The sequence below is a fragment of the Trachemys scripta genome, chromosome 2 (assembly GCF_013100865.1).
Source record: "Trachemys scripta elegans isolate TJP31775 chromosome 2, CAS_Tse_1.0, whole genome shotgun sequence".
NCBI lineage: Eukaryota > Metazoa > Chordata > Testudines > Emydidae > Trachemys > Trachemys scripta.
This window is the reverse complement of record NC_048299.1, coordinates 35,363,544-35,381,533: the sequence shown is the minus strand read 5'-3', so window position 1 is coordinate 35,381,533 and position 17,990 is coordinate 35,363,544. Positions and strand designations below refer to the sequence as shown.

The following is a 17,990-nucleotide window of genomic DNA, read 5'->3' as shown; positions in this document are numbered from 1 at the left end:
TTTAAAAGACCTAAACGAGAGAAAACAATGCCAGCAAATTGCTGTAGATATATTTTCAAGTTTTTGACTGCATTCCTTTGTAATTGATTTTTCAATTTTTTCAAAATACAGTTTTGTCAACATCTAATCCAGCTAGCCAGGGCCATATCTTGTCACCATTGGAGAGTTTTCAGAGTAGCAGCCCGACATGACTTTTGAGAAAACTGTATGTTTTTATTTAAAACAGACACACTGAAAAGAAAGCTCTGTGAAGTACAACTTTACCGTGGAAGTAGGCTATTTTTAATATGAATTCTGTTGTCTATAAATTCTAAGTAGACCATACCAGATTTTTCAGAAGCTCATCTCGAAAACAGCCGTATTTGCACCCAATGAAAAACTTCTTTGAATCAGGTCACGGGCTAAAATATGCTAAAGGTGCCAACTCCTAATGGATACGTTTAGGTGAAGCTTCGAACATAATTGTTTTTAACATTCATTTATGCAAAACACTTTACCCGGCCAGTTGAAGGCTGATGAGCTGGTGCTCAAGGAGAGAAGAAAACGGGCCTGAAAATAGCTGCAACTCCGGTATAAAACGTGTAGAGGGGATTCAAACGTATTCTAAGAGAGTTTAACAAACCTACAACTGCTGCTTGGGGACTGTCCAGACCGATTTCAAATGCTCCTGCGGAGACATTTGCAGCTGAAAGTGAATTTGGCTCGACTTTCCTATCGACCCTCTTATGTAAGATGTTTCCTTGGCATCTTCGCTTCTTGCTCCCCCTCCCCGCTGGTTATTTAATTACGTATTTTAAATACTGTAAAATGTTGCTGCTGCCTTCGTAGAGCGTCCAGATCCGTTGCTGAGCATTTTAACTTTGATAATAAATAATAATCCCTTTTGAAACTGGATTTTCCCCCTTAGAGCTTCTGCTCCAGGGTACATTATTCGGTTGTAACAGGCCAGCCACAAGACTGACTTAAATGCAACGTTTCCTGAAGCCCCGATCCTAATGACTCATGATCAGTACTTTATCCATGACTATCAGTATCATACATTCAAAGAGGATTTGCTTGTCCCCTTTTAGATCGGACTGGAGAGGTAAATAAACTGCCCCCTCCCCACCCGCTGCAGCATCGGGGGAGAGTTTGTTGCAGGGAATTTAAGGCGCTGGACGCCCGGGGCTCGCGGAAAAGCAGCTGAAGTGGAGCAGGGGGGATCAGGCGAGCCCTGGGACGGTGGTGGGGAAACCGGGGGAGATGGGCAGCGGCGGAGCCAGGAGGGGAAGCAGGAGAGCGGGGGCTCTGCAGGGAGGTGGGGATCAGCGGGGTCCTGGAGGGAGGAGGCGGAGATTGGGGGGAAGAGGGGAGGGAGGAGTCCCCTAGGGGCCCCCCGGGGGAGCGCGGCAGGGCGGGTGTTCCTCTGCGGCAAGGAGGGGGCGGGGAGTCTTTGCCCGGCAGAAGGTGTCGGGGGGATCGGGGCCGGGGCTCCCCAGGGATGATGCGGGACGGGAAATAATCGTCCCTGCCGCTGGGGCGGCTGCTGCAGCCCAGGGCTCTGCCTCGCCTGCTGGGGGAGCGCCCCGCTCTGGAACAGGGGGCGGCTGCTGCGCGCGGGCTCTAATGGAGTCCCCTTCACCTGTACAAAAGGGCGGCTCTTGCGGGAGAAGCAAAACGCAACCGCGTCCCTGGGTGGGCTCGAACCACCAACCTTTCGGTTAACAGCCGAACGCGCTAACCGATTGCGCCACAGAGACGCCTGCAGAAAGAACATTTCCAGAAAAGCTGATAAGTACTAAAGTCTCTGACACACATCAAGAAATGTTCTGGGTTTGCTATAAAATAACGTATGCTGCATTTAAATAAACACAAGCTTTGACTGTTAAATCTAGTCACATGAAATTACTTGGTAGGGAGAAAGGAAGGGTATTATAGGTTTTCTTTTTGTACGAAATCTGTAAGAGTTGAGTTATTTCTAAGCTCCCCCTTTAAGGGAACATTAATTTGCTGGGAAATAAAGTCACATATCCCAGTGAGTTAACCATAGATTTTTACTTTCGTTACTGATTCATCCATTATGCATACACATCCAAAAGCTATTCCTGAATAGCATTCCAAATGTGCTTTATTGGAGCTTTTACTAGTTTGATTTTAATTGACTGAGGATTCTTGAAAAGGCAGGATTGTATTAGATGTACAAAGGCAACATTTTTTTTTTTAAATTTAGTGGTCAGAAACACCAGTGAAAGGGAAAGCTACCACTTCCTTATTTGACATATTACATTATTAACCAAATCCATACCAGATATCCTGGGATAAATCCACATCTTCACCTTCCTAGTGTAAGACCTACACCTTTAAACCACTCTTGAAGTTTTTCCTTATCTTCACTCACCCCTTTAAGGCTTTGCCTGAGGGCAAACCTGTCTCTGTCCAAGTAAAGCTAGAGTTAGTCAGTCAGTCTGAAGGGTCACCATGCAGGGGTAATAGGTAATGACTCACCTCCCTGCAGAGTTTGTGCACCTCCAATGCTCCCAGTTTCTGGCAATCTAGGAGCCAGAATGGGACCTGAGGCGCCCATTGCAACTCCTATTTAAATTAATGGGAGTCTCTCCATTTACCTGATGAGAGTTGGATTAGGCCATGAGTTTGTATTCCCAGGAATGGTCAGCTCTCAGAATGTTTGTGATATCCTGTAATTTTTGTGTGTTTAGCACTGGAATCATGGAATGGTATCTGGTAAGGGCTTGGTTCTATGCTCTGTACTGCCATTACCCACTGTGTGACCTTGGGCAAATCACTTAACTTCTGTGTTGCACAATCCTCATTTATAAAAGACGCACTTTTTCAAAGGGCTTTGAGAACTTTGGCTAAAGATGCTATATAAGTGCAGTTACTATTACTCTGTTCCTCGGTGTATGATTTCACACCCTTGGTACTTTTGTTGGTAGCACCTTCACGCATCTTTATGGCTATTAGGAGGGTGGAAAGAGAGAGATAGGGATGATACCCAGGCCCCAAACAGCATTTAAAATAATCTTTTAAAATGAATTCTTTTCAGGGCGCCTTGCACCCTGTCAAGTGCTTTCCTGCTTGTGATAAACGGGCTATTCTCAGTGTGAAGAACACTGGTTGTGGTTCTCTACATGTCTGAGTCCCATCAGCTCTCCGTCACCCTGCTGTGCATAGTAACATGCACAAACACACACAGCAAAGACCAGAACAGCAGAGGTAGCATATCAAGACCCCAGTTCAGTAAAATACTTGAGCATGTGCCTAACTTTAGGTGCTAATACTCTCGTTGACTTCCATAGGACAACCCAAGTGCTTAAAGTTAGGCATATGCCTAAGTAACTTACTGAATTCAGGCCTAGGATAGCCTCAGAACCAGCATGGTACTAATCAGTAATTTGGGAGTGCTTTTGAGCCTTGATCCCACTGGTTTACATACATGTTTTACTTTACACACATGGGTAGTCCACTGATTTCAATGGACATACGTAAGCTGTTAGAAGATTGGAGTGTTGGTGCTTGCATGTAAGAGAGGGATGATGTAGAAAGTGAGAAGGAATTGGGTATTGTTTAAATGGACCTTATACACACCCTATACCCTATGCCCTCCGTGAAAAAAATGCAGTTTTATGATCTAGAAAACTGAGAAAAAGCTTCCCATGTAATTTCAGCAGTATGGTGGCTGGAAGTCAGAGGGCTCTCCCAATTACACAAAAAAATTAACCAAATTACTAACTAAGTTTCTACACTTTTTCTTGGGAAGCGTCCTTTCTGCAATTTGCTTTAGAAGTGTGCAGACCTAAAAGAGTAATTTATCATTCTATACATCATTTTCTGAAAGCTAGCTGCTTTCAGGGTGCCATCCATTCTAGAGCCTAGCTAAATAGCCTTCTAGACATTGCAAATATGGAAACATCCACGTCCATGTCTTCCAAAACATATTAATTGCTTATTCTGGAGTTGAAGCTTGGAGATACAGTTTAATGTGACAGGGTTTCTTGCACCTTACCATGAAATATCTGGTGCCGGACACTCTCAGGCCTGGTCTACACTGGGGGGGGGAGGAGAAGGATCGTAAGTTAATAACGTAGCTGAAGTCGACATACTTAGATCTACACACCACGGTGTCTTCACTGCAGTTAGTCGACTGCTGCTGCTTCCCTGTCAACTCTGCCTGCGCCTTGCATGACGGTGGAGTACAGGAGTACAGGAGTCGACGGGAGAGCACTCAGGGGTCGATTTATCGCGTCTAGACTAGATGTGATAAGTCAATCCCCCGCTGGATCGATCGCTGCCCTCTGATCTGGGGGGGTAGTATAGACATATCCTTAGTGCTAGTATACTGAACTAGATAGGCCACTGGTCTAATCCAATATGGCAATTACTATGTTTCTATGACAAAAAATAATCAAAGTCTGATTTCCCTCTGGGAATCCCATGAGCCAACTTTTATTTTTACAGAGCTCCCAACAACAAACCATAGAAAAGTGTGGTTCCAAAAGAGCGATTCAAGACGAGGATTAAAGAGCAAGCTGGTTTTCTTGACTGAGAAAAAGGGTTTTATTTCCCTAGTAAAATGTATTTGTGAATGGCATCCATAGTCTGTATTTTTATCTGTATTATTTTAAATAAACATTGGTTAGTCATGAATTTTGAAAATAATTTAATACATATTGGGTCTTTATTAGCTATTGCTAATCGCAGGGTATTTAGTAACATCAGAAGTCAATCATTGTTCAGAATGTTTGAGAGAGTCATCTTTTATAGGAAGGGAAAATGGGGTAAGCTGCATGGTTCTGGATCACATGGCTCAGTCGATACCATGTGACAGCCATTCAATGACAGAGAGTATGTGAACTGAGTTGGTCGTCTCAGCCCAGTCCTAATAGTCAAGCGTCAACATCACAGAACAACCACCACTATTGGCCATAATTCACAGCCTGGGCAGCAAACTCAGCTGAGGGGCCAAGGATTGAATGAGAGAGAACTATTCGCTTACTCTTAGGCGTGATCTCATCTGAGGCACAATAGTAAGAAAGTAAAGGGAGTTTGCATTGCCACTCCTTGTAATGTATCTGTCCTGTGGATAATGTGAGCACTTCAGTCTTTAGGACTGTCCATTTAGCAGCTTTCGCAAGCACTAAAAGAAATTCCTCAAATTTAGAAAAGCATTTTAAAAAAGTGAAGAGGAGTAAAAATTGTCACTAGTACAAAAAGTACGTATCATGCCAGTGATGGCTACACTGATGTAGCTTCCACATGTCTCACACACAATTCTGTTTGACAGTCCTTAGAAAGGGTAGTCCTTGTCTTTGCAGTTTTGTAGAACTGCATCTACTTTTATCACTTCTTGATCTACAAATTGCTTCAGAACTATGAGAGGCAAAGTGGAGATGTTATTCTTTTCTGTTTAATATTTGGAGGCTTTATTTTTTGAGAATCCAATTGCTTCTCCCCCTCCTCCCGCCAGTCCTGAGATAAATTTGGCTTCAGGTTTATAAATAGTATTGGAGACAAATGTACCAGAATTATTTTGCTAGATTCCCTTATTTCCAAGAAAATGTCTCACTGTCTTTGTTTCTACACCTCATCACAGAGCTCAATAAAGAAAGATCAGAAAGCTGAAATCTGTTATCCTTTTGGCTAGAACACTGTTTCTTTCTATTTCTTTTTTTCTATTAAGGGCCTCAATGTGTAAGTAGAAACTGCCATAAAACCAAAGAATTTTATATACTCAGAAGGAGTTAAAAAGGGAATCTCTTGTGGTTTGCAACAAATCCTAAATTTGCAACACTGCTATTATCACTAAGTTTCTTACTGGAGCTTGAATAGCTCTTGAAATATAATTAATACTGAATATTGTTGAGATAAATAAGTCTGATGCTACTCAATTTTAGTGCAGCCATTACTGACTGAGTGTTTTATGGAACACAGAGGGAGGCAGACAAATTCCTAGATTCTACACTCCCAGAGGCAGCAAAGCTTTTCTAAGGTTCCCGGTGGTCCAGCATTCTGAGGTTCAATATCCAAAAATTGGCTGCATTCTGGAAAGTAGGCTTATTCAGGACAGCACCTACACATGTGCTGAAGTCCCATTAGGAGTAGATCACAGTTTACAGTAGGATTTTCTTAAATTGGTAATGCTGGGAGGACAAATTCTAAAGCAGATTCAAACATATACATCTTTTAAAATCTTCCCTCAATTTGAAGAAAATAAGTGGATTTGTTCCCTTATTGTACCTGTCACTCTGCTCAATAGATAGCCCAAAGTGAATTAAAAATATAAAGAGAAAAATCACTTTTTCCTAAAAGGTTGATTGCCTGGCATTTAGTCCAGGATAAGCGTCTAAATCTCCCTTCTGGAAAGCCTCTAAAATTGGGTTGTTAGTTGGTTTCTGTCTGGTTGAGCCAGGATATGTTGGGTGGTTAAATAAGCATCCCTACCATTCCTCTCTATTTCCCCTCATTATAAGTGACATCCTTCAATGTAGACTGCCTGACACAAATGCTGTGTGATCTCCCATTTTGGTTGTACATTACTTACATCATGCATGCCAAATCATAAGAGTCCAGTTATATAATGTTATAGATGCTAATCAATCCTACATATTTTAAGAGTCCTACTCAGGTTTTTTTTCCCTATGTTTACCATGTTTTAGGACAGGTCTTCATCCAAAGTGTCCCAACATTTGAATCTTAGTAGTCCAAGAAACAATATCCCCACTAATTTCAGCATTGCCAAAAATTCTAAAAGATTCAGTGGATTGAAGAGTCCATAGATAGATTCCCAATTCCTTAATAAACTAATTCCCAAAAGAATATACTTCAGCGCCAGTACTTCCTTGACAGGTGGTCAGATTAATCAATTTTAGATCTATCTTTATGTCAAAATTAAGCAACATGGCTAAGTGCATTAGGGGAAAAAGCCGATAGCCCTATTCACTACAGACATTTCCAACTAGTGTCTTAAATCTATTTAAGGGTGTTTTCTGCTAGCTCAAAATTTTTGGTAAATCAGCCAACAATCTCAGGGAATTTAAGATGGCAAGTCTAATTAACATGATGGGCCCCTTCCTGAGGCCTTTGCCTAATCAGGCAATTTAAGAGAGGAGACTAACATCAAATTCAGGTGTTAATGCTTCTTTATGGGCACATTTACACCCTTATGTGGTTCCTGCGTTGCATATCAAAGGCGTTTTCGAAGGAGGTCTCTGTATAATCTGACACACAGAGTCTAAAGAACCACACTAAGATAAATACTCCATATATTTTACGCCTTCTGGGTTGCCTACAGTTCTCTGATAATGGAGTTCAGCTGTCAAAACTGGGGGCCCAAACTTTCATTTAATCTAATCTTCCATCATGAAAAGAATCTTGAACTACCTGGGGTTAGCCCTGGCATCATTCTGCCTGAATCCTCTGTCCCTGAGAAGGAGTGCTAAGAAGTTCCTTTCCATCACTGCCTACCTCAGTTGTTACTTGTAACACTAGAGGGATCCTGGTAAACTCCAGGACAGCATGAAATCTGATAGCCTGAACCTGCAAGAAAATATTGCTTCCCATGGTTAGTGCAGAAATGCTGTGACTCAGGAAGCATAATTTCTTCCCCAAAAGGATTCTTTAAAAGGTATTTAGAGTGCCCAGACAAAAGCAAGAGACTATTCCTGCTTCTGCTTTGTGATTTGGGAAAGGGGTCAAAAATCAAATGTCTATTGGACTAGGAAAAGGGGATCCAAACAAGACAATGCCAAACCCGAGGGGAAAAAAAAGAAGTTGGGCTTGTTTTTGGCTTAGTTGGCTTGTGAGTTGCTTGTTGGCTAGTTTTTGGCTTTGGGCTTGTTTGGCTTGTAGCTTATTGCTTCTTTTTATTTTATTTATTTATTTATTTATTTATTTTTGATCGGCTCCCTGCAAGCAGGGGCAAGGGGAAGGAGAGAGTCAAGGGTGTACAGCGGGCCCACCACAGTCCCAGACTGCAGGCCGGGGGGATCTAGTCACATAGAGTGTTGGGTTTCTTAGGTTTTGGCTTGTTTTGGCCTTGTTTTGAAATGGGATTAACTTGATATTTGGCTTATTGTGAAAGTTGGGGTGCTTATTTACCATGTGAAAGTTGGCAACTGTGATCCAGATCTATATATTTGAATTAATTAAGTCAGTATAGGCCCTTTAAGCCAAGGAACCTGAGGTGAAAATACATTTTGCCAATCCAATGAATGAAAACATCAGAATAAAACCAATGTGAAGACAGCATCCAAACATCTTCTCATGTTTCTGAGAGGTACAGATGCTATGGAAATGGAGGCCCAAAGCATATCTATATATAAAAGTGAGATTGATGGTCTTCTCGGTGGTAGGAAGGATAGGGGACAAAAACGGGAGGTGGGTGCAGAGTAACAACAGAAGACATTTATATTTAAAACTGTTAAATGGAGGACAAAAAACAACTTTACCTTCTTATGATTCTTGGAATTAAAATGAATCCTGCTTTATGATAACTTAACATATGTAAGGATTTGTGGAGACATTCTAAGTTAGATCTACAGGCACCGAGATTTAGGCAGTGAGGTAACAAGACTAAAGAAATGATTTCCTTCTTCTGTGCTTCTGTCTTGGAGCAAATAAAGAGATAATGAATGAAAAATAAATTTCTGGGTCTTAAAATTGAATGTATCTATCTGTGACATTTGGTACCTTGGGGGAGCACTCTGTAACCCCCATATTCCTCATTTACATATGATTGTGATCTTGGATATAAAGCATGCCTTGTAAGGTATCAGGGGAAAGATTATGATCTGCTGAAAGTCATTTCTCCATCTGTATATGTATATCGCATCCATAGAGGAGTGTAGGAACAACAATTGTCTTATACACCTGGATCTTGGTGTCCTGCCATTGGTCACGGTTCGTGAAAATGTATCAGAGAAATTTTCCAAAGAAAGCACTTGTCCACTGGATCCTGTGCTGGATCTCACTGTCGATTTTTGCATTTTGAGAAAGTTGGCTACTGAGGTAGCAAAAGTGCTCAACTGTCTTCAAAGTCTGACCCTCAATGGTGATTTGTGGTGGGTCATATGCAAGGCCTGAAGCAGGTTGATAGAGCACTTTAGTCTTCTCAATATTGAGTGAGAGTGACCTATCAACAGCACCTCAAGGGTTTGGAGAGGTATCACCAACGATGCCTCCGGAAGATCCTTTGCGTCAAGTGGCAAGATCACCGCACTAACACCAGCATCCTCGCTGAAGCCAAGGATTGAAGCAATGATCCTCATGCACCAACTTCACTGGGCTGGACATTGTATGTGGATGCTAGACTCTCGTCTCAAGCTTGTTGTAGCTTGTTGATTCTTTTTTTGATTGGCTCCTGGCAAGCAGAGGCAAGTGGGGGCAAGCAGGGGTAAGTGGGGGAGAGAGTCAGGAGTGCACAGCGGGGCCACCACAGTCGCAGACTGCACGCTGGGGGGATCTAGTCACATAGAGTGTTGGGGTTCTTAGGGATTGGCTTGTTTTGATCTTATTTTGAAATGGGATTATCTTGATTTTTGGCTTATTGTGAAAGTTGGAGTGCTTTATTTACCGCGTGAAAGTTGGCAACTGTGACAGTGGCCGCATGTGGGGCCTTTTCTCCTGACCCCACCTATGCAACAAGCAACAAAGACAGAGAAGAAGACTGAAGACTGCAACAGAGCAGACAGGCCTAGATTTAAGGGACAAATCTGGATATTAAAGACTGCAATATCCAATGGGGTGTTAAAAACTGCTTAATCTAGTTGCTGCCCAGTCTAATAGGGCTGAGAGTTTAGACGGCGTGCTTATCTTTTATTTCTTTTGGTAACTAACTCTGACTTTTTGCCTATCACTTAATATCACTTAAAATCTATCTGAGTTTGTATGAAGCGCGTGGCAAATCTGCTCAGGTTTTCCAAAGTCTGCTGTATATCCACTTTCCATTGATGAAGTGGTGAACCCAGTGGCGGATTAACAAATTTGCTGCCCTTAGGCCCTCAAAAAATTGCCACCCTCCCCCCTCTCCGCACGCGCCAGCTCACCTCCGCTCCCCCCACGGCAAGCCTGGGAGGGAGGGGGGAGAAGGGGAGTTGTGGCACGCTCGGGGGATGGCGGCGGTGGAGCGGAGGTGAGCTGGGGCAGGGAGCAGTTCCCTGCCCCCCCCCCAAGAGTTACTCCCTGCGCCCACCGGCCCCAGCTCACCTCCGCTATCCCCCGAGCATGCCGCTACTCGCTTCTCCTCCCTCCCTCCCAGTGCTTTCACGCTGCAAGCCTGGGAGGGAGGGGGTAGAAGGGGCATTGCGGCGCGCTTGGGGGATGGTGGCGGTGGAGCAGAGGTGAGCCGGGGTGGGGAGCGGTTCCCAGCCCCCCCCAGATTACTCCCCACGCCTGTGGGCCCCAGCTCACCTCTGCTCCGCCTCCTCCGAGCGTGCTGCTACTCGCTTCTCCCTCCGTCCCAGCGCTTTCACGCAGTAAGCCTGGGAGGGAGGTGGAAGGAGGGAAGTGCGGTGCGCCTGGGGGAAGAGGCGGGCTGGGGATTTGGGGAAGGGACGGAGTTGGGGAGGGAGCGTAAGCAATTTTGCCACCCCTGCAAATTTGTTGGCCTAGGCAATAATACGCTGCTGGGTGAACCAATTAATAAATTAGCACTACTCATCTTAAGCAGTACAAGATGGTATATTCCTGGGATACAGTGCTGGGAGCTGGAGGGGATTTGGCTCAAATGCCTTTCTCAGTGTGATTCATGAGTGACTCCTGGCACATTCATGCAATCTATCTGGGTGTGGGGCTCCACATGCTGTTGTGCTGAGTGATAACAGTGCCTGGAGGGGTTTGCTGCTGGTCACTAGCAAGGCATTGTTAGAGACAGCCCAGGCTGGAGAGAGTTAAGGGGGCACAGCAGTCTCACAGTTCCAAGCTGCACCCCGGGGATCCCGTCACACTATCTATCTGTCTTTAGTGACTGGTCCTGGAGAAAGAGAAAAAGAGAAAGAGAAGGGTGCAGACAACAAAAGAAAGGAAGAAAATAAAGATACAAGGAAAAAGAGAACCAAGAGAAAAAGAGCAAAGGGAAAGTGAATTTGAAAATTAGAGGAAGTATAATATTAAGATCAATTTTCAGCAGTACCATATTCTTGCTTCCTTGGATTTTTTTCCAGTAGAAAGGTGCCATTTTTGCAGCTTAGAAGCCTCTGCTGGGATTGATGGCAAAAGGAGAGAATACAGAGGGAATTAGCTTCTCTTAATGCCCCAGTACTGCTGCCCTCTTGGATGGTGGAGTCTCCACTAAGGCAAAAGAACAGACAAGGTACCTATTGATTTACTCACAGTCTAGCCTCCCCCTCTTCCTTCTCTTGGCCCCTGGCTTCTCAGATCTTTCTATTAAACTTTTAATAGTGGGGAACCCCGGGCTCAGGGCAGCACTGCAATCATTCATTAATGTCTACCTAGCGAACAAATAACTCTTTAGCTGCACCCTAGGTGTCCAGCTTGCTTTGTGCCTGGAGGGGGATTTGTAATCGAAACAGGGAAGCGCAGGAGCAAAGGGAAAAATGGGCTATAATAACCTGGGAACTGGCCTTTCATTCAGGTAATGTACAAGACACATGTTAATGATTTCAGCTTAAGTACCAGGCAGAGAACTAACTAACCATGCAGAAAACCACCTGCATGTGCCAATGTAGTTGCACAGGGACTTCTAGGGAAAGGGACAACAAGAGGTAGGTTGCTGGATTTGGGGGGAAATTGTTTTGTTGTTTCTAGTTTCATTCTTTATTCTTTTCGAAAATGACTTTTATAATATCTCCCTAATGGACCAACATGTTAAAAATTCTCCCACATATGTCTTCCTGTCCCTTTGGCATAATGTAGTTCTGTGGTTGGATTAGCAGTTTATATGGATATTTAGATACAGTGAATTTTGACTTTTTTGGCAGCTGTACTGTGACTAGAACCAGGAGAGCAGGCAGGTATGGACTAGGGTGGGAGAAGAAAAGACTGCAGTGTAATAAGTCCATCTTCAGAATTCAAAATCTGCTTTGCAAAGACATTCAGGTTGAATTTTTGTGCATAGCAAATTAACAAAAATATAGATACAAAGGAATCTAGTTTGCTTTTTAGAATGTTATATACAAAATGATTTGGATGCAAAAAGGACTTTTCTCATCTCTTTCTTCTTCTTCTTTTACTTGTCCATCTAGGTCTGTCCTCTCTACAATGCCAGCTGAGTGAGGCACCAATTTGTCCACCTTGCTGATGCCATAAAATGGACACATCAGCCTGCTGCATGTAATAGTGAGGGGGATATTAAGATAAATACAACAAAAGGAAAATGACTTTAAAAAGGGGGAAAGAACTATAAATTCCTTAGACAGAGAATAGATTTCCTTTTTCATCCCCAAATATTTGCAATCAATACTTCACTACTTTCCAGGCTACTCAATAATCCAATGACAGTAGAAGAGATGTGAGGACCTAGTTAGTGACTACAAATTGCTGCTGATGGCTCCTACAGGAGAGCTATCATTTTTTGGATAATCTCTTGCAGAACACCCTGGAGCCTTAGACTTTAATATAAAAATATGTCTATAGGAAGGGAACTGGAGTGATGTTTAGGTTTCATCCTAATCCCTTTGAAATTAGCTGGTGCTATTTTGTAGCATCATATGCTAAAATAATTACAAAAGGTGAAAGAGGGGTATAATACTAATGTCTAAAAATCTGAATGTAATGTACAAGATATTAAGAGTCCTAAAAGCACTTGGACATTAAGTGAAGCTGAGCAGGTCCACAGGCAAACAAGCCAAGGTAAGGGTGTTTTATATAATGGCCCATAGTCCTTTCTTCTCATCTCTGTTGACTTTCCCATGGGGGACTTCAGAGGAATGTTATTAATTATTAACTATCATTATTAGTCCCTGTTATAATCTATTACAGAGGTAACAATGATCTAAATCCTTCTCACTTTGCACACACAATTCGTTCGACTGATTTCAACAGGCCTTCTCATGTCAGTAAGCCAAGAAGAATTTATGCATATGAAAATAAAGAAGGTTATTAAGATTCTTTAATGCTTAAGAATAGGAAATATCAGTTCTCTGCTGCTTAATACATTTGGGCTAAAATCCAGACATCAGCGCTTAGCTCAAGTAGCCACAACACACATTGAAATGTACAAAGCCTAGTGGAAAGGGATCTTCCCATCCAAGCACCTCCAGGGCTGCAGAGTACATTCTGCAGCCCTTAGCACAGCCCTTCTATGGGATGGAGAATGGCAGGATCCGCAGAGCAGCAGATCCCTGACACGGCTCAAGCCCAGCATCCCCACTCTCCCCTTACATGCTGTGATGCAGAGACCCTGCTCAATCAGCTCCATGACAGGCAGGAGATGTGCATCCCCGTGTGACCCTTGGCATCCAGCCAACTTCCTCCCTTGTGCAGTAGACCCACACCTGCTCAACTGCACAGGAGCTCCCGATAGCTGCAGGAGGGGCCCCTTAGTCTCCCTCCCCCTCTTTCTATCATTATATGAAATCGATTCTAAATTTCCTGAGGTTCCTATTTGAATTATATAGCTGAGTGCTTAGTTTACATACCTGAAATTCAACTTCAGTAAAGCAAAAATGTTTTATAAAAAAAATACAAAGGGCATATTTAGCCACGGTCATTGTGTAGGCTCCTCAGTATCACACTCTGGGATACTTATGTTTAACACAAATCTTTAAAAAGAACATAATCCAAAATTGTTTCTTTTTTCCACAGTCCCTTACGTTAGCTAAAAAGGATTGTAATGAACTGTTTTGTTTCTCACATTGCAGGTTGCTACACTACATACCTTCCGATCAGTGTCCAGGAGAAACTTTACCTCATTGGAAATACAAAACATGAAAAACATATGACCACGTATGGCTTAAATGTTATAGCCCTGCTATTTTTGCCATTACACAGTTAACTGGTATTTAAAATACTGTAATAACATTTACATCGTTTTAACAATTGGTTTCTTTATGTATTCAGCATTTCCAGATTTTCACAGATTTTACTTTGCTTTCTTTGCAATATATAAAAATAATTTGCTAACCTGCTTACAGAAAAGATGTGTGTCTGTTTATGCACCTGGAAACCTTTAATCTTTTTTTTTAATTAAAATAATCCATTCAATTGTACAATTCAAAACATTCCACTCCCCAAAAGATAAGCAAGCAACCCTAAAACAGCTCTTGTTTTCTGAATTTGTTCTATATGTTTTAAATACATGATTTGGTTAAATTCGTTAAAATCTCAAGCCAAACAATATAAGCTGGAACAATTCATTACTATAAAACCAATACAGAAAATAATAATATTTATGATCTTCTATAAATCTAAGGGCCCCATTCAACAAAAATACACCCAGCACTTGTGTCCTACATGGCCATAGAGAACCACAGACACATTGAAAAATTCATGTTTTGGGGCTTCTTCCACCTGTAACAGGGTTTCACTGTCTAGTAGATGTATTTTTATCTAATACAGCCAATAGCCATTAACCCACTCCCCAACCCATATTTCTCTTAAATTACATAAATTAGAAAATTGCTCATTTCCTCTTCTTCCAGTTGTGGTTTAATATATCATGAATTTAGCTAAATTTTCCTGAGAATGGATGTGAGATTACACTTATATACAGATATCCTTGCATAAAACTATTCAGTGATACAAAACACCCAGGGACTTGAACTGTACCATATTATAAATAAGGCCCTATTTGAACTGCGGGATAATTGTCAAAAAATTGCGGCTGAGTTGCGGACAAGCCATGGAAAATTGCAGAAAAGTAATAATGGACCTTATTATTTGTGATAATAAAGTCCATTATTACTTTTCCACGATACTGTATTCCGAGAGCGGGGGGCTTCCGCTGTCGGCCGCCCAGGGCTGAGAGCAGGGTTTCCCGCTGTCAGCTGCCAGGGGCTGAGAGTGGGGGCTCCTGCTGACAGCTGCTATGGGCTGATAGCAGGGGCCCAGGCCTGACAGCAGCCGCCCGGGACTGACAGCAGGGGCTCCCGCTCTCAGCCCCAGAGTGGCTGGGGCTCCCACTGATAGCCTTGCATGTCGCAGGGCTCCTGCTGTCAAAACTGAGGTGGAACTAAGCCGAATGTTGCAGAATCTGCAATTTCTGCAATATCATAATCTAAGTAGACCCTTAATTATAAAACACATATCACCGCATTTTTAAGTGTATTTCAATAATGCTTACTATTTGTCCTAAGTGAAAAACAATTGAAGAGGGACTCTTCATTTTAGCATTTATTTATTATCAATGATTTCAGTTACATTTACAGAGGTTTTGGAGCCCAGCCCTGGAAACCTGACTCAGTAATTTTCACTGGTGTGAGTTCTCATGTCAGGGAGGGTTACAAGACTGAGCCTTTCATTCCCATGTAATATAATATAAATTTAGGGGGGAAATCAATCTGATCCTGCAATCCTATTCCTCTGAGAGAAGTCAATGGGACTATTTGCCTAAATATGATTTATTCAGGTGAGTAAACATTGCAGGATTGAGTCCTAGATTCAAGAGCTTTATAGTGCATTTAGTAGGAGACTCATCACAACTACCATTGTACTTTGTGTCAAGTCCTGCTCACCCTGCTCATGTGGGTGGTTCTATTGACTTGAATGGGATTATGTGCATAAATAAGGAAGCAGAATTTTTGCCTTAAATGTAAAGTGACTGACATTAATAATATGAAGATCATAGACTGGTGTTCATTAAATCTGAGTTTAATAGTCTAGCTAGAGGATTGTGTCAGCATTTCCATTATAAATCCCATTTTTAACTAAAGCTGGCACAGCAGGACTCAGCCCAGGAGAATTTTCTTTACTTGACATTTGCAAAATATGTTTTGTTCATTTTTATGTTATACAAGTGAGGAAATTGATTACCATTCTGAACTATGCTTGTGCAACTAAAAATTGGGTTGGCTGCAAGTTGCACAGTAACTACTATTTGTAAGGATTTTTAGAATTAATACTTAATTCCTATTGTTAAAACATGAAATTTAGCAGCTACATACAATCATTACGAGGTACATGTACATAAAATGTGTTTCGAAATGTATATACATTTATAGTTACATAATCAATTAAACTATTACAAACATTCTCTTTAGTACATTTTCTTTTCAGTTCAAATTTATATTGTCTTTGCGTAGATGTATGAGTCACACACAAGTCTTCTGACATTTTAATGATGCAATCCTGCAAATACTTATGCACTTGCGTAACTTCACTCAGATGGGTAGTCCAATTGAGCTCCATGATGCTAGTCATCTGAATAAAGCTACTCACATAGGTAAAAACAATGAGGAGTCCTTGTGGCACCTTAGAGACTAACAAATTTATTTGGGCATAAGCTTTTGTGGGCTAGAACCCACTTCATCAGATGCATGGAGTGAAAAATACAGGAGCAGGTATAAATACATGAAAGGATGTGTTCGCAGGATCAGGCCCTAACAAAGAGCACAGAAATCCCTAGCCAAATCCTGTTTGTCTTACACAAAAAGTCCAACTTTTTAAAGTTAAGAGACTACCTACATATGTAAGGTGAACAAAATCTGGCCCCATATCTGACAACAAGACTTCTATTTACCAGACAGAGCAGCAAAGAAAAGAACATAATTCATTCATATGAGCAAACTGTAGGTATCTAGCCATAAAACCATCTTGGAGACTTAAAATAACTAGCATATACGGATAACTTTTTAAACATGTATTTTTTTAAATCTTGAAGTTTTCATCTATATTTTATTTTTTAAGAAATTATCAAATAACTAGTGCAGCTGTTCCTCAGTGATTAGTAACTATACTTTTATCCATTATTTGAAGATCTGGCCCCATATCTGACAACAAGACTTCTATTTACCAGACAGAGCAGCAAAGAAAAGAACATAATTCATTCATATGAGCAAACTGTAGGTATCTAGCCATAAAACCATATGAATCACTAACTTCTAGTCTTTGTTACTTGTTTATTTTTATCACATCTTCCTATTCTAAGCTTTAGGTGAATGCAAAATTTCATAATTTAAAAATGCTTAGAGACGCCTTGTTCTGTTACAAAGTACAGATTTTTTTAAATCATGTTAATCTGGTTATGATTTACATGACATTTAAAATCGATATCAAATGGTGCTTCCTTTCAAATAATTACAATTATTATTTCAATTTAATTACATTTATTTCTGTATATATTTCAATGCCTTATATTTCCTTCTGGCATATATCAAGAATAAATCATGAATCACAGGAATTCCAGAAGGCTAAAATTTTTAAAACTTCCGACAGACTTGGGATTTGACAGACTCTTTGTTTTAATTTTATATGATTTGCCTCGGGTAACATCTTGTGAAATTGTTCTTAAAATAATTACCTCTAAAAACTATTTAAACTGAAGGGACATTAAAAGGTCTGAATTTCACAGACTTTTTACTTTACTAATAAAAAACTACAAATGAACCAAATGTACTTTTTGCTACTTTTGAGTCTCTTGTAAACATAAAAGGCACGGATCCGGTTCTCAAGAAGTCAATTGCAAAACTCCCATTGATTTCAACAAGAGCAGGAGCAGCAGGTCCAAAGTAGCAGCAATGCATACTGGTTCGTAGCATAAGATACTCCTTAGAGCAATCATCTTCTGGACCACCTCCCTGCCAAATCATGCTCCAATTTGTGATTGCACAACATGCAAAACTACACACACACAATATGTTTGTTGTCCTCTTAACTTAGCTTGACCCCTCCAGCCTAGTGCCTCTGTTCTCAAACACTAGTTCTTTCCTCCATCTCCACCCCAATCCCACTTTCCAGCTCTCTCCCCAGGTCCCACGCACCTACCTTCCTTGGGTGCACTAATGACTGCTTCCTGGGTCCTCCCAATTCTGTGCTCCTTCTCCCATCTGGACACTTCCTCTCCTCTGTTACCAGTCTCCTTACTTCCCTCAGACATCACG

The 17,990-nt window shown here is 41.6% G+C and overlaps 1 non-coding gene across 1 annotated transcript; it reads right to left on the bottom strand.

Annotated features, from left to right (window-relative positions):
- Positions 1-1,665: 1,665 nt before the first annotated feature.
- Positions 1,666-1,739, bottom strand: TRNAN-GUU. Its single transcript has one exon. It is a non-coding gene; the product is annotated as a tRNA-Asn (tRNA).
- Positions 1,740-17,990: the final 16,251 nt, after the last annotated feature.